The 22268-nt window shown below is 39.5% G+C and overlaps 1 pseudogene; it reads left to right on the forward strand.

The window, feature by feature from the left end:
• The first annotated feature begins 10769 nt into the window (after window positions 1–10769).
• LOC117797045 lies at window positions 10770–10870 on the forward strand (annotated as a pseudogene).
• Window positions 10871–22268: the final 11398 nt, after the last annotated feature.

Below are 22268 nucleotides of genomic sequence, written 5' to 3' on the forward strand. Positions count from 1 at the left end.
AAAAAAATTTGGAAGAAATTAAAACACTTGGAAGCTAAAGACCATTCTGCTTAAGAATGTTTGGGTCAACCAGGAAATCAAAGAGTAACTTAAACAATTCATGGAAACCAATAAGAATGAAAACACATTGGTCCAAAACCTATGAGATACTGCAAAGGTGGTCCTAAGGGGGAAATACATAGCCATCTATGGCTCACTCAAAAAAAATAGAAAAATCCAGAATATACAAATTATCTTTACACCTTAAAGAACTGGAGAGAAACAACAAATGAAGCTTAAGCCACACAGGAGAAGAGAAATAATTAAGATTAGAGCTGAGATAAATGAATTAGGAACCAGAAATACAGTAGAGCAGATTAACGAAACTAGAAGCTGGTTCTTTGAAAGAATTAATAAGATCAATAAATCACTGGCCAGACTTATCCAAAAGAAAAGAGAAAGATCCCAAATTAATAAAATTATGAATGAAAGGGGAGAGATCACGACTAACACCAAAGAAATAGAAACAATTATTAGAAATTATTATCAACAACTATATGCCCAATAAATTAAGCAACCTGGAAGAAATGGATGCCTTCCTGGAAACCTATAAACTACCAAGACTGAAACAGGAAGAAATTGACAACCTGAATAGACCAATAACAAGATCGAAGCAGTGATCAAAAACCTCCCAAAAAACAAGAGTCCAGGGCCTGATGGATTCCCTGGAAATTCTACCAAACATTCAAAGAAGAAATAATACCTAGTCTCCTGAGGCTGTTTCAAAAAAATAGAAACATAGGAAAACTTCTAAACTCGTTCTATGAGGCCAGCATTACCTTGATCCCAAAACCAGGCAAAGACCCCATCAAAAAGGAGAATTACAGACTAATAACCCTTATGAATACGGATGCCAAAATTCTCAACAAGACTCTAGCTAATAGGATCCCACAGTACATTGAAAAGATTATCCATCATGACCAGGTGGGACTCATCCCTGGGATTGAAGGGTGGTTCAACATTCGAAAATCAGTGTGATAGAACACATTAATGAGAGAAGAGACAAGAACCATATGGTCCTCTCAATTGATGCAGAAGAAGCATTTGACAAAATACAGCATCCTTTCCTGATTAAAACTCTTCAGAGTGTAGGGATAGAAGGTACATTCCTCAATTTCATAAAAACCATCTATGAAAAGCCTACAGCGAATATCATTCTCAATGGGGAAAAGCTGAGTCTTTCACTTAAGATCAGGAACACGACAAGGATGCTCACTCTTGCCACTATTGTTCAACACAGTACTAGAAGTCCTTGCAACAGCAATCAGACAACAAAAAGAAATGAAAGTTATTCAAATTGGCAAAGAAGAAGTCAAACTCTCTGTCTTTGCAGATGACATGATACCTTATGTGGAAAACTCAAAAGACTCCATCCCCAAATTACTGGAACTCATACAGCAATTCAGTAATGTGGCATGATAGAAAATAAATGCACAGAAATCAGTTGCTTTCTTATATACTAACAATGTAACTGTAGAAAGAGAAATTAGGGAATTGATTCCTTTTACAATAACACCAAAACCCATAAGATACCTTAGAATAAACTTAGCCCAAGAGGTAAAGAATCTACACTCTAGAAACTACAGAATACTTATGAAAGAAATTGAAGAAGACACATAAAGATGGAAAAACATTCCACGCGAATGGATTGGAAGAATAAACATTAAAATGTCTATGCTGCCCAGAGTAATCTATACTTTCAATGCCATCCCGATCAAAATACCAATGCCATTTTTCAAAGTGCTGGAACAAATGATCCTAAAATTCTTATGGAACCAGAAAAGATCCCAAATCACCAAGGAAATATTGATAAAGAAAAACAAAGCTGGGGACATCACTTTGCCTGATTTCAAGCTATATTACAAAGCTATGTTCATCAAGACAGCATGGTACTGGCACAAAAACATACATAGATCAGTGGAACAGAATACAGACCCCAGAAATGGACCCTCAACTCTATGGTCAACTAATATTTGACTAAGCAGGAAAAAATATCCAATGGAAAAAAGAGCCTCTTCAATAAATGGTGCTGGGAAAATTGGACAGCTACATACAGAAGAATGAGACGGGACCAATCTCTGACACCATACACAAAGATAAACTCTAAATGGACGAAAGACCTCAATGTGAGACAGGAATCCATCAAAATCCTAGAGGAGAACATAGGTAGTAACCTCCTTGACATCAGCCACAGCAACTTCTTTCAAGATGAAAGACGAAAGTTGCTGTGGCTGTACTACCTATGTTCTCCTCACCAATTGCCCATTGCACCTAAAATTAGATCATTTGTTATCACCTAACTTTTTTTTAAAGATTTTATTTTGATTATGCTTAGTTAACATACAGCATAATAGTAGTTTCAGGTATATAGTGTAGTGATTCAACACTTGCACACAACACCTGGTGCTCATCAGAAGGGCACTCCTTAATCCCCATTCCCTATTTAACCCATCCCCCACACCCTGTCCTCTGGTGACCATCAAATTTTTCTATAGAGTTACTAGTCTTTTTATTGCTTTGCCTCTCTCTTTTCCCCCCCTTTGCTCCTATGTTTCTTAAATTCACATATGAGTGAAATTATATGGTATTTGTCTTACTCTGACTGACTCATTCTGTTTTATATATTTATATATATATATATAATCTATATATACACACAATTAAACATACATGCCACGTTTTCATTAATATAAATGTGAGTCTATTTCTGGGTTTTCTATACTGTTCCATTCATCTATATGTCTGATTTTGTGACAGTACCATACGATGTTGATTACTACACCTTTGTAATGCATCTTCAAGACAGGAATTATGGAGCCTCCTCTTTTGTTTTTCTTTTTTAACATTGCTTTTGCTATTGGGGATCTTTTGTGGTTCCATACAAATTTTTGGATTGCTTGTTCGAGCTCTGTAAAAACTGCTGTTGGTATTTTGATAGGGATTGCTTTAAATGTGTGGATTGCTTTGGCAGTAAAGACATGTTCACAATCTTTGTTCTTCCAACCCATGAGCATGAAATGTGTTTCCATTTCTTCCTGTCATCTTCAATTTCTTTCATCTTTGTTTTGTAGTTTTCAGAGTGCAAGTCTTTCACTTCTTTGGTTAGGTTTATTCTATGTATCTTATTTTGGAAACAATTACAAATAGCATTGTTTTCTTTTTTTGTTTTGTTTTGTTTCTGCTGCTTCATTAATAGTATATAGAAATGCAACAGACTTCTGCACACTAATATTGTACCCTGTGATTTTAATGAATTCTTTGATCAGCTCTAGTAGTTTTTTGGTGGGATCTTCATGGTTTTCCATATCGAGTATCATGTAATCTGCAAATAGTAAAAATTTTACTTCTTAAAAAAAAAAAAGAAACGTCTCCAAAGGCAAGGGAAACAAAAGCAAAAATGAACTTTTGGGACTTCATCAAGATAAAAAGCTTCTACTCAGCAAAGGAACCAACCAGTCAGCAAAACTAAGAGGCAACCCACAGAAGCAAAGAAATGGTAAAACAAACAAACAAACAAAGAGGCAACCCACGGAATGGGAGAATATATTTGCAAATGACACTACAGATAAAGGGCTGGTATCCAAGGTCTATAAAGAACTTCTCAAACTCAACACCCAAAAAACAAATAATCAAGTCAAAAAAATGGGCAGGAGACATGAACAGACACTTCTCCAAAGAAAACATACAAATGGCTAACAGACACATGAAAAAATGTTCAACATCATTAGCCATCAGGGAAATTCAAATCAAAACCACAATGAGATACCACCTTACACCAGTTAGAATGTAAAAATTGACAAGGCAAGAAAAAACAAATGTTGGAGAGGTTGTGGAGAAAGGGGAACCCTCTTACACTGTCGGTGGGAATGCAAGTTGGTACAGCCACTTTGGAAAACAATGTGGAGGTTCCTCAAAAAGTTAAAAATAGAGGTACCCTATCACCCAGCAATTACACTACTGGTTATTTACCCCAAAGATATAGATGTAGTGAAAAGAATGACCACATGCACTCCAATGTTCATAGCAGCAATGTCCACAAACTGTGGGAGGAGCCAAGATGCCCTTCAACAGACAAAATGGATAAAGAAGATGTGGTCCATATATACAATGGAATAATACTCAGCCATCAGAAAGGATGATTACCCAACACTTGCATTGACCTGGGTGGAACTGGAGGGGATTATGCTAAATGAATTAAGTCAAGCAAAGACAATTATCATATGATTTCACTTATATGTGGAACATAAGGAATAGCAGGGAGGACATTATGATAAGGAAGGGGAAAATGAAGGGGGGGAATCAGAGGGGGAGACGAACCATGTGAGACAATGGACTCCGGGAAACGAACTGAAGGTTTCGGGGAGGGGAGTGGGAAGATGGGTTAGCCCAGTGATTGGTATTAAGGAGGGCATGTATTGCATGGAGCACTGGGTGTCATACACAAACAATGAATCATGGAACACTACATCAAAAACTTATGATGTACTGTATGGTGAATAACATAACATAATAATAAGAAAAAAGGAACAGATGCCATACAAAAACATAGTCATTATTAGACATTAGGAAAATCAAATTAAAACTAAAATTAAATATCATTACAAAATAATGTAAGCACCTCAAACAAAAACCCTGTCATCACTAAATGCTGGTGGCAATACTGAGCAACTAGAACCCTCACGTGCTGCTAATAGAAATGAAAACTGGTACAATCACTTTGAAAAAGTTTGACAGCTTCTTATTATGTTAAACATACACTTATTATGAGACTGAGCAATCCCGTTCATTCCTTGGTATTAACCAAGTGGATGAAGTTGTATGTCCACACATAGAAACCTGTATATAAATATTTATGGCTGGAAATAATCCAAATATGTATCAACTGGTAAATGGATAAATAAACTGTGGAATAGCCATACAAAAGATTACTACTCTTCGATAAAGATAAATGAACTGAAACATGGACCTGAGGCCAAATGAATGGCTCTGTCTTTGATTTGCAGATTTGCAGATCTGTCAAATAGGTGGCCCTGGACATTTCCCTGACAATTTAAGATCCAATTTCTCCAAAGTTTTAAATGAGTCAAAAGTAGATGAGCATGGAAACTCTTCATGAACCATCACTGTGAAATTCTATGAGGTAAAGATAACATCACTAGTGTCCCATGTGGTGATGGACATGTGTGACAGCAGCATCTATAAAGCATGGGCCCGCTTCCTGGTTAAAGGTATCCCCAGACCTCCCCCTCACGAGCTGTCCAATGAAGTGGTCTTTCCCAAGCAAGCTATACCCAGGCCACCCCAGCTTACCTTGCTCTTCTCAAGGTTAGCCCAAAGTCCCAAAGTCCCCACTGTCACACAGTATTGTGGCTTCTGAATGTGGTGGCATCACCGAGTCTGGCTCATTCTTGACAGGGGGATCCAGAACTGCTTCTGGCTGTGCAGACCTTTGTGGGCTCTTCTGTATCTGCTCTGAAACTCTGGAGAGAGGTCTAAGGTGAAGGGGTGCTCTCTTCCAAGGAGGACATTCCTATCTAGAGTCCCCTTGCTTTCTGCTTCACAAGAGCTGATTTGCTCTAAAATAAATTTCCCAGGAACTGGGACATGGGCCACAGGGAACTAATTTGAAACCCACAAAGCTGACCCTCTTGGAGTTTATTATAATCTCAGACTGAAAATATAGCCTGCCAGTGCGTCAGGGGTTAGGAGGCTCTGTTTGACTCAAGGGATCTAAGGAAACCCCAGAAATCCCAGAATACACCTGACACATGGTAGATTCTATCTACATTCACTTGCCATTATATCCGTGGCTATTTGGGGACAGGTCACTCTTTTAATTGCTCTGAAGTCTGCAGTGCTGGTTTTAAGCAGGTGTGATATATACACAAAGCCTGAGGTTGGAAGTAAAGCACACCTGCCCTTGAATCCAAACTCTCTCACTGCTAGCTTGTGACCTGGGCAAATCATTCCACCAACTTGAGCTTCGGTTGTTATTTTTAATGCAAATGGTTATTCCAACATCTTAGAATGGTTAGAATGGTTGTGAGGTTTACATAAGTTATCCAATAAAGGGGACAAAGTGTCTTCTAAATATAACAACAGTTGTCACTTACTCAGGGATTAATACCCTGAACTAGGCTGTTTGATTTACAACTTAGACTTATCTAACCAGTTTCAAAACACCACCATGAAGCAATCATTATTAATATCCTCATTGTCAGTTGAGAAACCTCTTACCCAGGTTCCTTTCCTAGCCCCTGCTTACAGGTGACAGTTGGAATTTACCCAGGTCTTATTGGCTTCAGAACTTGGGCTCCACCACAGACCCACCACCTCTGCTTTCTGGCATGCTCACAGTCTGCAATATAAATACGCTTTCCCTTCCTGCCGCCAACAACGGCTTTCCTCCGGGTGTGCTGCAGGTGGGTCTAGGCACAATGTCCCCGCACTGTCTGGCCTGCACTGATCACCTGCTCCTGACATGGCTTTGCCCCATCTGCGTCTGGGAGCCTGACTCTGGGGGTTGAGCCTGGGACGTCCCTAAGACTTCCTGCTCCTGCCCTCTGGGTCATGAGCCCACTCCACCCCTCTCAGAAGTTTGCAGGCAGACCATCTTGTGGGGTGAGCCAGCCAGATTCAAGATCACATTTGCCATAAGCCTCTACAACTTGACATTACTTTGTAGTTTCTTCCTTATTAGATGGTTGGAAGATGTCCTCCATAGTCTCTCCTGTCCAGGTTCTCTTAGTCCCCAGGTGTTTGTGGTTAAATTTGAACTTTACCAAGATATACAAGGTATGTCCTCCATCAAACCCAACTGGGAAAAGCAACTATTGTCAAGAACATTGGGAACAATTTGGAAATTTGAATGTGGACTGGCAATTAGGAATATTAAGATACATTACAGTTGTTAAGTGGAATTATATTGGAAAATGTATTGATTTTATAAAGGTATGCATAGAGCCACATTTAGCACCAAAATTATCTTTGTCAATTTACTTTAGGAAATTTCAGCAAAAACTAAACAAGCAAATATGACAAAAGTTAAGTTTAACAAAAGTTAAGTAAGGTTTCTTAAATCAAGGGCATGGCTGGCTATATATGGATGTTCATGTTACCATTTCCTATGTTTTTCAAATTTTTGTAATACAAAAAGGGATTCTCTCTCCATCAATGTGCCTTTTTTTTTTTTTTGAGGTTTTGTTGTTGTTGTTGTTTGTTTCAAAGCTGCCCAGAGAAGTCAAGATACAAGTATCTCTTGGGCATAAGGTTGTGAAGTGTAAATAAGACACTCGAATATGGAGCACAAAAGTACTATAAAGGAAAGTATCTGTGACCAACAGAGTTTATCCCAGGAAAGGAAGGGGAAAAGAAGTAAATTTCAAAAGTACATAATATACAAAAGTACACACAATGCAAAATAAGAAAATGGTTATCAAGCAAATCACACAATTCCCAGAGAAGATCCTGCTTAAACCTTACAATGAGTATCTTGTTGATTTTTTTTTCAACCAAATTAGGGACGTACAGGCGTAATATCACGGGAACATCTTTTACTGAATTACATATACTCAGCATATATCTGGTCACTATTATTTCACAATATCAATCACTTCTTCTACGACAATGATTTTTAAAAGTGGGTCTTATGGGGGAAAAAGAACAGAGCCTTCAACAAGTTAGTGAAATCTGTATGAACACACGCGTAAAGCTTTACTCTTCCTAGGAAGCCCTCGTCCGCACCCCGCCCAATACCACTTAGGACACGGCTCCTGCCAGCGCCCTTCTCAGCCTCCTCTTAGTCCAGTGAGGCGAGCGTGGCCCTGGGCCAGCGGAGGGCGCGGTGGCCGGAGCTCTGCAGGCGGTGACGGCTCTCTCTGCTCCTCCCCAGCCCCGCTGCAGCCGCTCACTTGGCGATTCTTGAAGCCTCGCTCCCTGGCGTCTGGGGGCTTCTCCGTAGTTAGTTCTGAGCGTTGGCGCATCCCACCGCCTCGCTCCCCGCGTCCAGGGGCGTCCTTCCGCCTAGCGCTTCCCCAACGGCCATGGCGGCAAGGGTCTGGGCGCGTCCTCCCGCCTCAGTAGGTGGGGTCTGAGGACGTTTGTCCCCTGCCGCCAGGTCAGGGGCCAACGTGAAAGGAGTCTGGGTTTACTCCAGTTGGGAAAGGAATATTCTATGTTGGACAGTTCCCGAGGGTCGTGGATATGTCTCCTTAATCAGACTGAGTTTTTTATCTTTGCAAACATGGACCCTGATCGGTGTCCTGTGGGCTCTTTTTGGGAAGTTAAAAAAAAATGTTATTTTCCATAAACGATGTAATTGGTTTATTAATAATCAAATACCCTTCTTTTTCATTAAATGAAGCTTTCTGGGGGCTCCTGGGTGGCTCACTTGGTTAAGCCTGTGCCTTTGGCTCAGGTCGTGATCTCAGGGTTCTGGGATGGAGCACTACGCCCCCCCCAGCTCAGCAGGGAGTCTGCTTGTTCCTTGCCCTCTGCCCTCCCCCCAGCTCTCTCTCTCTCAAATAGATAAAATCTTTAAAATAAATAAATATTTTTTTCAACTGACCTTCTTTCATGAAGACAGAGGCATTTTTTTTTAATTTAAATTCAATTAATCAACGTATAGTAAGCACATCATTAGTTTCAGATGTAGTGTTCAATAATTTATCAGTTGCGTATGACATAAATAAATACACCTTTCTGGATAAAAATACTTGAACTTGTAAATGCGAAAGCTAAATGTGACAGTATAAGAAATGGTCTGGGGCACCTGGCTGGCTCAGTCGTTAAGCGTCTGCCTTCGGCTCAGGGCGTGATCCTGGAGTTCTGAGATCGAGCCCCACGTCAGGCTCTTCCACTGGGAGCCTGCTTCTTTCTCTCCCACTCCTCCTGGTTGTGTTCCCTCTCTCGCTGGCTGTCTCTCTCTCTGTCAAATGAATAAATAAAATCTTTAAAAAAAAAAAAAAAAAGAAATGGTCAACCCAAGGGCGCCTGGGTGGCACAGCAGTTAAGCGTCTGCCTTCGGCTCAGGGCATGATCCCAGCGTTATGGGTTCAAGCCCCACATCAGGCTCCTCTGCTATGAGCCTGCTTCTTCTTCTCCCACTCCCCCTGCTTGTGTTCCCTCTCTCGCTAGCTGTCTCTATCTCTGTCAAATAAATAAATAAATAAAATCTTAAAAAAAAAAAAAAAAGAAATGGTCAACCCAACTATATTTGTTTTGTAGTATGCTTTGTAACTTCATTGATATTTTATTGCCCTCATGCTCTGTGCTGAACAAGACTGTTATTTTTTAAATACTTGAGTTACATCTGTTTATCTTTTAAATGTAAATATATTTAAATGTTTCTTTTAAAAATGTTAAGTACATGTTCAATTTGACCAAAATACAACAGTGATGATTGGATACTGAAAGCTAGCTCCCTCTTATCTCATCTTCCAAATAAAACCAATATTAACTGACGCTTAACTCTAGACTGTATGCTAAAGCTAACACTGTATTTTTCAAAAAACGTGGTTATTACTTATTTACAACTTGTTTTTACACTTAAAGTTGTCTCCTGATCCAGTTATCTGGTCAGGCTTTGTAGAACTAAATCATTCTTTTCTGCATTGTAGGGGCATAACATGTTGATTTAATCAATCTCTTTGTGATTGATGTTCAGCTTGTCTCCAATTTTCACTGTTATAAATAATACAGAGCAAACATCATCGTCCATACATCTTTTACACATATATAGGATTGTTTCTTTGGCACAAATGCCTAAATGGTAGATTTGCGCAGTTAAAATGTGTATATGTTAAATATTTAATAAACGCAAACAAATAGTGTTCAGAAGAAAGGTTATACCAACTTATGCTTTTTCCTCACATCTATTTTAACACCAGCTATCATGCATTTTTGAAAACTGATTATTAATGATGCTTAAGAAATTAGAAATGTCTTAATGGAAAGTGGATGAAACACATATTCATTCAACAAACATGTATTGAAAACCTGAGGTGTGACAGACCTCATTCTAGATGCTGGGATAAAAGCAATAAAAATTTCCACTCCTGTGCAGTTTATGATCAGGGTTGCTGTGGTCAATTAAGAAACAATGGAATACTTAAGGAGATCTAATAACAAACGTGGGCAGGGTTGGTGAGTCTAGTCACTTGTGACTAGTGACAGTAGAGAGCCATTGTCGCCACGAGAACTGCCGTGGAGGCAGGAAGTATTACTACAATCTGGCAGAAAAGATTCTACCAAAGGGAGCTGTGGCCTTACGAAGAGAAACATTATAATGGCCAACTCACAGCTCAGCATAAGGAGCCAATAGTATAAACACCAAGACTTCATTTGCTTTCCACCCTCTCATCTCTTATCCCCTAAAGAGCATTTATATCCCCCTAGTCTGTGTCATTCTTAGAAGTACATCCAGAGCTCCTTGTTAATTTTCCAGTTATATTTTTTCCTAGCCCTGGAATACCAATCAACTCACTGAGCCATTGGTCATGAATCAGTATGACTCTTCTTTTTTTAAAGATTTTATTTATTTATTTGTCAGAGAGCACAAGCAGGGGGAGCAGCAGGCAGAGAGAGAAGCAGGCTTTCTGCTCAGCAAGGAGCCCAACGTGGGACTCGATTCCAGGACTCTGGGATCATGACCTGAGCCAAAGTCAGGCACCCAAATGACTGAGCCACCCAGGTGTCCCTGAATCAGTATGACTCAAGATGTCTCCTTCTGTGCTTGCTCTGGCAGCAGATACTGAAACTGGAACAATACACAAGATCAGCATTGCCCCTGTGCAAGGATGACACACAAATTCATGAAGCATTCCATATGTAAAACAAAAACAACACTCGTCTCTTTCCATACAAGGTGGACAACCAAATATACCTCTCAAACCTCTGCTCATAGGGAGAATTTTTCTGTATCAGAGACTTTTAGGGTCACCCGTGAATGGGGCTATATGATTTACCACACCTTGCAGACATATTTGTAACCCGAGGAGGGTGCTTTTTCCTCCTCTGGAAATGTCAAATGTTTAGAGTGGACTTCCCATGGGGCTCTAAGGTGCACGGAGGGTCACGTGTTGAGGCAGTAGGAATATGTACCATGTGAGTGTGAACCACTTGCTTATACAGTTTGTTTGTACCTTCTGGTCTTGCATCTACCATTCCATTTAACAAAGGAATAACCTTACACACATCCAATGTTTGATTCAGTGACATAGATGATCATGTTCGTGATAAATATTTTGGGTCACGTAGTCAGTTGCTATCCCATGTTTAGGGAGTTTAGTCCCTATGGGGCCCAGTAGCAAATCAGAAGCTGGTTTTCAAATTTATATGGATAAGTCAATGTGTGTTTTAAGTGAAGAAAGGGATTTTAAAGGTTATGAGAAAGTTCATTAGATTTGAGTCTTTGAAAATAAAAACTACTTAAGGTGCCTGGGTGTCTCATTCAGTTAGGCGTCTGACTCTTGATTTCAGCTCAGGTCATGATCTTAGAGTCATGAGATGGAGCCCTACATCAGGCTCTGTGCTGGGCATGGAGCCTGCTTAAGATTCTCTCTTTCCCTCTCCCTCTATCCTTCCCCAGCCTCTCTCCCTCTCTCAAAAAATAAAAAAATAAAATAAGATAAAATGTTTAAAAAAATAAATAAATAATAAAAATAAAAACTGCTTTCAGAGTTATTGGAGAGAAGCAGTCTTAGTTATTTGGAATTTTGGGATACTCAACTATTATTATTCATAATATAAAGTCATATTAGTAGACTTTGCCAGTACATTTTTCATTATTTCCTTTTGCAAATTTCACATGATAAATTCCATTTAAGCTTGAGCACCAATAGAAAATTGGGCATTTCTAAAAGAAGGATAGGGTTCCTTTAATTAAGGATTTTGAATTATTCTTTGATTCTCAATTACAGAGATTTTATTAATTTCTTGATGAACATATTTCTATTTCATTTTAAGAGATGATTTTCAGTACTTATTTTAATCTATATTCCTTGTAAACTATGGAATCTCCAAGCCTCTGATTGAAAATATTTCACAAAAACATCAGTAAGAAGGAATCAATCTTTTGCTCTCAGTCTTGTGGCCAGAGTTTTATATTTTTGTTTTAACTGCATACATATTTATTTTTATCATGTGTCATTATGAAATGTCAATGCCATCATAGGAATTTTAAATTTGGGATGCCTGGGTGACTCAGTTTGTGTAAGCATCTGCCCTTGGCTCAGGTCATGATCCCAGGGCTCTGGGACCGAGTTCCGCATCAGGCTCCTTGCTTGGCAGGGAACCTACTTCTCCCTCTGCCTGCCACTCCCCCTGCTCATGCTCTCTCTCTCTTTCTCTATCTGACAAATAAATACATAAATAACCTTTAAAGAAATTTTAAATTCAAAAGCACATCTCATTCTTACATACTTGTTGTCCCAAAAGTGTAGCTGAAGTTTTTCCTTTACTGTAATTATCATCATTGAACCTATAGGATGGATGGCTTAAATCAAGTCATTGACTCAATATGAGAATTCTCTCTTCTGTTTGGATAACCTATGAACACATGTGATGCCGCTTCACCCATGAAGGAACAATGCAGAGAACAACGAACTGGTTGTTCCGAGAACAGACATTAGGAGATGAAGAATGGAAAGAAAGATAGGATTCTGGGAATATGACAACAGTGGCAGCAGTTGTTTAATTGCTCTGAATTGACACGTAAAAAAAGGTAGGGCAACTAGTTGTCAAAACAAGGCTAAACATTAAACATCAGAAACAAATTTACAAAAATAAAAAGATGATAAGGATATCCCCACAAGGCCCAAAATATGGGTTGTGTTGTGGAGACAAACCCCCTGCCTGTGGGTTTGTGCAGGATGAAGCAAGCAAAACAATGAGATGGGACAATTGGAAAACAGCAGCTCAAAAATGAGGTTTGTTGTCTCCAGTACCACATGGGTATAAGGGGCCTGTGTTAAGATAGATGAAAGGGGATAGAGCAGTATAGCCTTTATGAACTCTGAATTAACCTGCCAGGGCTCCCTTTTAGGACAAGGTGCCACCCTGAGAAGACATTGCTTATAGTGGAATGAAAATCAAGCAGGACAGGGACAACAGAGATAATAGAAAGAAAAGATTTAGACTAATGTGAGGAAGGAGAATAAAGACAGGACATTTTAGAAAGCAAAGCCACAATATTTTTGAACTCTATACACAAGAGAGAATGTAGTGTTGGAGGGGCTAGGATTTCATACTTATCTGGAAGCAGGTAGGTCTGATGTCTCCCTACCTCACAATAGTGTTAATAGGATAAAGTATTGTGCTGGGGTTCCACTCCCACATTGTGGCAATGAAACTTCACAAGCCAGTACAAGGCAGAACTAGTTACAGCTAGGCTTCACCTCTCCTGCCCCTGTCATCAAGGCCCATTGGGGAGCTGACCTTCTACCTTACCTGGCATTGATGAGGAAGAATAGTGTGGTGCAAGGAAGGGTAGCTGACAATCTGCTTCTCCTCTCCCCTCGTGTCAGTGGAGCCTAACCATCCATCCACCCCTAATCACAGTAACAAAGTGATGTCAGTAAGCCTTCTGTTCAGCCCACTTTCCTTGGAGGCAGCAGAGCCAAGCAGTGAGCTGCTCATACAATCCCACTCAGAGGCCACAGGTGGTGTGAGTCAATGCACTTTTGCCAGGAAGGTGACAATGAGGTGAGGAGGGACCTGAACATTCACCCCCACCCATTTGCAACAAGGCAGTGTGATTCAGTGCTGCCTTTTAGCCAGGAAGTTTTGGAGGAGCCTGACAGGAAGCTAACATCTGCTAGCCCTGACTCACCTAGCCGTTGCACTATACCTGCTAAAAAAGATTAAGTAAGATCCACAGCCTAATATAATACTCAAAATATCTAGTAGTTAGTAAAAAAGCACTCATCATATCAGTCATAACAGGAATGAGAAAAAGACAATGAACAGACACCAACATCAAGACAAATTAGATACTAGAATTATCTGGCAAGGGTTTTTAAGAAGCCATTTTAATGCTTCAACAAGCAACTACAATTTTTTGGACACAAATGAAAAAATAGAAAAATTAATGAAAGAAATACAAATTATAAAAAGACGGCAAATGCAAATTAGAGAACTGAAAAATATAATAATCAAAATGAAAAATTGCTGTATGAGTTCAATAGTAGAGGTGACATAACAGAGGACAGATTCTGATAATCTGAAGACAGATCAATAGAATTTACCTAATGTGAGCAACAGGAAAAAAAAAAAGACTTAAAAACAAAAACCAAAAACATGACAGCATCTCAAAGACTCTTAGGGCAAAAACAAAAGGGCTAATGTTGCGGGGCGCCTGGGTGGCACAGTGGTTAAGCATCTGCCTTCGGCTCAGGGCATGATCCCGGTGTTCTGGGATAGAGCCCCACATCAGGCTCGTCTGCTATGAGCCTGCTTCTTCCTCTCCCACTCCCCCTGCTTGTGTTCCCTCTCTCGCTGGCTGTCTCTCTCTTTATTGAATAAATAAATAAAATCTTAAAAAAAAAAAGGGGGCTAACGTTGCTGCCAGAAACCCAGAAAGAAAGGAGAGGGAGTGGAACTGAAAGAATATTTGAAAAAATAATGTCTGAAGCTTCTGAAATTTGGAAAAAGACATAAATCTACAGATTCAAGAAGCTAAATGATCTCCAAACAGGATAAATTCAAAGAAATTCAATGACATCCATGCCAAGACACATTATCATTAAATTTCTGAAAACTAAAGACAAAGAAAAAAATCTTGAAAGCATTCAGAGAGAAACAATACATTTTAATAACAACATATTTCTAAGCTGTAACTCTGTGGACAGAAGAAAGTACTGAAGGAAAAAACTTCAAACCAGAAGTCTGCATCCTGTGAAAATATCCTTCAAGAATGAAGGGGCAAAATCACAACACTATCAGATGAAGTAAAAGTAAAAATTTTATGCTAGCAAACCCATTGTTTGAGAAATGGCCAAAGAGGGGTGGCCTGGGTGGCTCATTCAGTTAAGTGTCTGCCTTTGGTTCAGGTCATGATCCCTGGGTCCTGGGATTGAGCCCCACATCAGGGTCCCTGCTCAGTGGGGAGTCTGCTACTCCCTCTGCCCCTTCCCCTGCTCCTGCTCTCTTTCTCAAATAAATAAATAAAATCTTTAAAAAATAAAAATTAAAAATGGCTAAAGAAAGCTCTCTAAAAGAAAGGCTTTGAACTTCAGAAAGGAAAGAACATCAAAACAGGTAAAAATAAGGGTAAATATACAAGACTATTCAAGCTTTTATGAATTTCTTAGATTATATTTGATTGTTGAAGCAAGTTATAGTACCACCTCATGAGGTGTTTAATATATAAGGAGGAAATGCAACAATTATATTTTAAAAATGTGTGTGAAGGTAAAGGGACCTAAATAGAAATAGGGTTTCTATACTTCACTAGAAAGGGTTAAATGTCAATATTAGTACACTACAATAAGTTCATCTGTATACTGGAACACTTAAAGCAATGGCTAATGAAGTTATATGAAGCTATATACTCTAAATAAATCAAGGTAGAATCTTAAATGTTCAAATAACCTACAAGAAGGTAAGAAAAGTGAAATGGGAACAAGAAATATATGAAGCAAACAGAAGCAAATAATAAAATGGCAGCATCAGTCCTAATATATCAGAATTCTGTTAAATGTAAACAGTTTAATGCACTGATTAAAAGACAGAGATGACTTCTGGGAAAGCTGGCAGAGTAGGAGGAACCTAAACTAATCTTGTCCCGTGAATTCAACTAGATAACATTCACAATAGTGTCAATAATCCAGAAAATGACCTGAAGACTGGCAAAACAGACTCTCCACAACTAAATATAGAGAAGAGGTCACATGGAAGAAGGAAGGAGAGGCAGAGACACAGCCAGGAGCTAAATGAACCACAGGACTGTCCCTGGGAAGGAGAGATACAACAGACCTGCATAAACTTTGCTAACACCGAGCATGCAGCCCTCCCTCCACAATCTTCCCTCTTCCCACTCCTCACTTCAGTAGATCTACCCCTTCTAATATGCTCTTGGATAGAACCCATCCAAAATGATACTGCAAACCTGGCAATGCATTAGTAGCCCGTACAGGGGCCAGTACCCTCCAAAGCGACTCCTATCCTGGGGAGAGGGAAAGATAACCACACACAACAATCAGACTGCAGTCCAAGCAGTGGGCAGGGGGCAGACATTCGGTCTGGCTGCAGGCCCCATCCACCAGTGAAAACTTCTCAGGAGACAACACAGAGAAAGTATCATTTGAGGCTACTTCATTTCTGGCAAATGCCTGGTCTGACTCAGCTGAAGCCCAAGGTGGCCCCAGACTGGCCCACTAATGACACAGGGACCAAATCCTTCCCATAGCAGGTGGAGAGTCATTGCAGATGACTGGACCAAAGGCAAAAGCAGCTCAGCCACAACAGCACAGTGCACAGAACCCACATAGGAGACACCCTTGAAGTGCCAGGTTCTGGCAACCAGGGCACATTGCACTGCAGGGTGTTACAGGACCTCTTCTTCATAAGACCACTACTTTCAAGAGCAGGAGACGCAGCTAACTTTCCTAACACATACAATCAGGCACAGAGAGTTAGACAAAATGAGGAGACAGAGGAATATGTCTCAAATGAGAGAACAGGACAAAATCACAGCAAGAGACCTAGATGAAATGGAGATAAGTAATATGCCTGATAGAGAATTCAAATGGTCATAAAGATACTCACTAGACTTTAGAAAAGAGTGGAACACCTCAGTGAGACCTTTAACAAAGAGATAGAAAACGTAAAGAACCAATCAAAGATAAAGAACTCAGGAACAAATAAAAAATACAGCACATGCAATATATAATAGACTGGAGGAAGGAGAATAACAGATCAGTGAGTTGGAGGGCAGAGTAATTGAAAGCAATAAAATTGAACAGGTGAGAAAAAAAATAATGATAAATCAAATTAGACTTAGGGAACTCTGACACTATCAAGTGTAAAAACATTCACATTAGAGGAGTCCCAGAAGAGAGAGGAAAGGGGGCAGAAAATTTATTTGAAACAATAATTGCTGAAAAATTACTGATCTGGAAAAGGACATGGAAATCCAGATACAAAAGGCACAGAGAGCCCCCAACAAAACTGACCCAAGGAGGTCCACACCAAGACACAGAGTAATTAAAATAGCAAAAAGTAGTGGTACAGAGAGAATTTTAAAATTAGCAAGAGTAGGCAACTAAGCCTGCAGCTGCTTGCAGTGGCAAGGACATAGAGTTCAGTGATGCTCCAGGGCCCTGGGGAAACCCCCTGGAGAATTGAAGGGGTTGAGAACCGCATGAATTGGTGCAGTTTAGTGCATGCAAAGGTGGAGATAGTTTGATCTAGAGAGCCTACGGGGGGAGGGGTATCTTGCAACTCTGGGCTGGAGATACTGGAGGGGCCATATCTGCTCTGACCCTCTGAAGAGGCCCAGAAAGCTGCCTGGGGAACAAATGCCACAATGATGACCAGCTCACATGAGGCCCATCCCCCTAACAAGGATTGGGGCAATTCCACCCAGGCAAAGACACCTGAGAAGCTGAGCAGCAGGCCCCGCCCCCAGAAGACAGATTTGAAGAGCAGGTGAATGACAAGCTTATAGACCCCATAGGACTGCAAAACTCCAGCACCAGGGGAAAATAATAATTATCTCCAGGTGTTTCCTAAACAACTCCTTTATCATTCAGGCTAAAATTTTACATCTCTTTTTTTTTCTTTTTTACCTTTTCCCTGTTTTAAATAGATTCTTATTTTCCAACTTATGTTAAGTCTCTTTTTAACTTATACCTTTTCACATCTACGTTATATATATCTATGGCCCATTCAAATCCTTTTTACACTTACTCAATTTTATTTTGATATATATATATATATATGTAAGTTTTGATTTCCTTGCAATCTTGGGATGTAGCATCTTTTTTTTAAATGTTTTTTTATTATATTATGTTAGTCACCATACAGTACATCGCTGGTTTCTGACGTAAATTTGATGATTCATTAGTTGTGTATAACACCAAGTGCACCATGCAATACGTGCCCTTCTTACTACCCATCACCAGTCTATCCCAATCCCCCACCCTCCTCCCCTCTGAAGCCCTCAGTTTGTTTCTCATAGTCCATAGTCTCTCATGCTTCATTCCCCCTTCTGATTACTCCGCCTTTCTTTATCCCTTTCTTCCCCTACCAATCATCCTAGTTCTCATGTTCCATAGAGAGGGAAATCATATGATAACTGTCTTTCTCTGCTTGACTTATTTCACTTAGCATTATCTCCTCCAGTGCCATCCATGTTGCAGCAAATGTTTGAGAAATCATTCTTTTTGATAGATGAATAATAATCCATTGTATATATGGACCACAGCTTCTTAATCCAGTCATCGGTTGAAGGGCATCTCGGCTCCTTCCATGATTTGGCTATTGTGGACAATGCAGCTATGAACATTGGGGTGCATATGGCCCTTCTCTTCACTACGTCTGTATCTTTGGGGTAAATACCCAGTAGTGCAATGGCTGGGTCATAGGGTAACTCCATTTGTAACTTTTTAAGGGACCTCCACACTGTTTTCCAGAGTGGCTGTACCAACTTGCATTCCCACCAACAATGTAGGAGGGATCCCCTTTCTCCACATCCTCTCCAGCAATTGTTGTTTCTTGCCTTGTCAATGTTTACCATTCTAACTAGTGTAAGGTGGTATCTCAGTGTGGTTTTGATTTGAATTTCCCTGACGGCTAATGATTTTGAATATTTTTTCATGTGTCTGTTAGCCATTTGTATGTCATCATTGGAAAAGTGTCTGTTCATATCTTCTGCCCATTTTATGATTTGTTTATTTGTTTCTCGTGTATTGAGTTTGAGAAGTTCTTTGTAGATCTTGGATACCAGTCCTTTATCTGTGGTGTCCTTTGCAAATATATTCTCCCATTCCGTGGGCTGTCTCTTAGTTTTTTTGACTGTTTCCTTGGCTGTGCAGAAGCTCTTTATCCTGATAAAGTCCCATAAGTTCATTTTATCTTTTATTTCTCTTGCCTTTGGAGATGTGTCGTGAAANGGCCTTTGGAGATGTGTCATGAAAATGTTGCTGTGGTCGATGTCATAGAGGTTGCTGCCTATGTTCTCCTCTACGATTTTGATGGATTTCTGTCTCACATCGAGGTCTTTCAACCATTTGGAGTTTATCTTTGTGTATGGTGTGAGAGAGTGGTCAAGTTTCATTCTTTTGCATGTAGCTGTCCAATTTTCCCAGCACCATTTATTGAAGAGACTGTCTTTTTTCCACCGGATGTTTTTTCCTGCTTTATCAAAGATTAGTTGCCCAAAGAGCCGAGGGTCCATTTCTGGGTTCTCTATTCTGTTCCATTGGTCGATGTGTCTGTTTTTGTGCCAGTACCATGCTGTCTTTGTGATCACAGCTTTGTAGTACAGCTCGAAATCCGGCATTGTGATGCCCCCAGCTTTGTTTTTCCTTTTCAACAGTTCCTTGGAGATTCGGGGCCTTTTCTGGTTCCATACAAATTTAAGGACTATTTGTTCCAGTTCTTTGAAAAANATTCCAGTTTTTTGAAAAATGTCATTGGTATTTTGATAGGGATAGCATTGAATGTGTAGATTGCTCTAGGTAGCACGGACATTTTAACTATGTTAATTCTTCCAATCCATGAGCATGGAATATTTTTCCATCTTTTTGTGTCTTCCTCAATATCTTTCAANGATCTATAGCTTTCTAGAATATAGATCCTTTATGTCTCGGTTAAGTTAATTCCAAGATAACGTATGGTTTTTGGTGCTATTGTAAATGGGATGGATTCCCTAATTTCTTCTTTCTTCAGTCTCGTTATTCGTGTATAGAAATGCAACTGATTTCTGGGCATTGATTTTGTATCCTGCCACCTTACTGAATTGTTCTATAACTTCTAATAGTTTGGGAGTGGATTCCTTTGGGTTTTCCATATAGAGTATCATGTCATCTGCAAAGAGAGACAGTTTGACTTCTTCTTTGCCGATTTGGATACCTTTGATCCCTTTTNCCTTTTATAACTTTTTGTTGTCTGATTGCAGTTGCAAGGGCTTCTAGCACTATGTTGAATAATAGTGGCGAGAGTAGGCATCCTTGTCCTGTTCCTGATCTGAAGGGAAAGGCTTCCAGCTTTTCCCCATTGAGAATGATATTTGCTGTAGGCTTTTCATAGATGGTTTTTATGAGATTGAGAAATGTACCCTCTATTCCTACACTCTGAAGGGTTTTAATCAGGAAAGGATGCTGTATTTTGTCAAATGCTTTTTCTGCATCAATTGAGAGGATCATATGGTTTGTTCTGTATCACTTGAGAGGATCATATGGTTCCTGAGTCTTTTCTTGTTGATGTGATGTATCAGGCTGATTGATTTGCGAATTTTGAACCACCCTTGCATTCCAGGAATGAATCCCACTTGGTCATGATGGATAATCCTTTCAATGTACTGATGGATTCTACTAGCCAGGATCTTGTTGAGGATTTTGGAGTCCATATTCATTAGGGAAATCAGTCTGTAATTCTCCTTTTTGATGGGGTCTTTGCCTGGTTTGGGGATCAAGGTAATATTGGCCTCATAGAATGAGTTTGGTAGCTCTCCTTCTTTTTCTATTTTTTGAAATAGCTTTAGGAGAATAGGTATTATTTCTTCTTTGAATGTTTGGTAGAATTCCCCAGGAAAACTATCCAGGCCTGGAGTTTTGTTATTTGGAAGGTTGTTTATCACTGATTCAATCTCTTCATAATTAATTGGCCTGTTTAAAAAATCAATTTCTTCCTGTTTCAGTCTTGGTAGTTTATAGGTTTCCAGGAAGGCCTCCATCTCTTCCAGATTGCTTAATTTATTGTCATATAGATGTTGATAAAAGTTTCTGATAATCCCTCAAATTTCATTGGTGTTGATTGTGACCTCTCCTTTTTCATTCATAATTTTATTAATTTGGGTCCTTTCTCTATTCTTTTGGATAAATCTTGCCAGTGGTCTGTCAATTTTATTGATTCTCTCAAAGAACCAGCTTCTAGCTCTGTTGATCTGCTCTACTGTACTCCTGGTTTCTAATTCACTGATTTCTAATCTAATCTTGGTCAACAGCTTCCTCATGCGTGGATTAGGCCTGCCCCTCTGTTGCTGTTCCAGCTTCTTGAGGTGAGAATATAAAAACTGCACTTCAGATTTTTCTATTCTTTGAGTGAGGCATGGATGACTATGTATTTTTCCCTTTGGACTGCCTTTGCAGTATCACATAGGTTTTGGACCATTGTGTTTTCATTCTTGTTGGTCTCCATAAATTGTTTAAATGGATTTTTGATTTCCTGGTTTATCGAGTCATTCCTGAGCAGGATGGTTCTTAGTCTCCAAGTGTTTGAGTTTCTTCCAAATTTTTCCTTGTGGTGGAGTTCCAATTTCAAAGCATTGTGGTGTGAGAATATACGGGGAATAATTTCAGTCTTTTGGTAACGGATGAGACCTCTTTATGACCCAGAACATGGTCTATTCTTGAGAATGTTCCATGGGCATTAGAATAGAATGAGTATTCTTTGGTTCTGGGGTGTAGTGTTCTATATATATATATGTATGAGGTCTAACTAGTCAAGTATGGCATTCAAAGCTCTTGTTTCTTTGCTGATTTCTTGCTTAGGTGATCTATCTATTGCTGATAGTGGAGTGCTGAGGTCCCCTACTATTAACATATTATTATCTATATGTGTCTTTATTGTGGTTAAGAGTTGGCTTGTGTATCTTGCTGCTCCCCTGTTGGGGGCATATATATTTATAATTGTCATATCCACTTGTTGGATACATCCTTTAAGAATAATATAGTGCCCTTCTTTGTCTCTAATTATAGTCTTTAGTTTAAAATCCAATCTGTCTAATATAAGATTTGCTACCTCAGCTTTCTTTTGAGGTCCATTAGCAATAAAGATGGTATTCCATCCCTTTGCTTTCAGTCTGAAAATATCTTTAGGTTCAAAGTGGGTCTCTTGTAGACAGCAAATGGATGGGTCATGTCTTTTTATCCAATCTGCAAAATTCTGTGGCATTTTCTGGGAGCATTTAGGCCATTTACATTGAGACTGATTATTGAGACATATGATTTTAATGATGCCATGTTGCCTGTAAAGTCTTTTTTTCTACAGATTGTGACTTTCTGTTC

Source organism: Ailuropoda melanoleuca, chromosome 17 (assembly GCF_002007445.2).
Source record: "Ailuropoda melanoleuca isolate Jingjing chromosome 17, ASM200744v2, whole genome shotgun sequence".
Classification (NCBI taxonomy): Eukaryota; Metazoa; Chordata; class Mammalia; order Carnivora; family Ursidae; genus Ailuropoda; species Ailuropoda melanoleuca.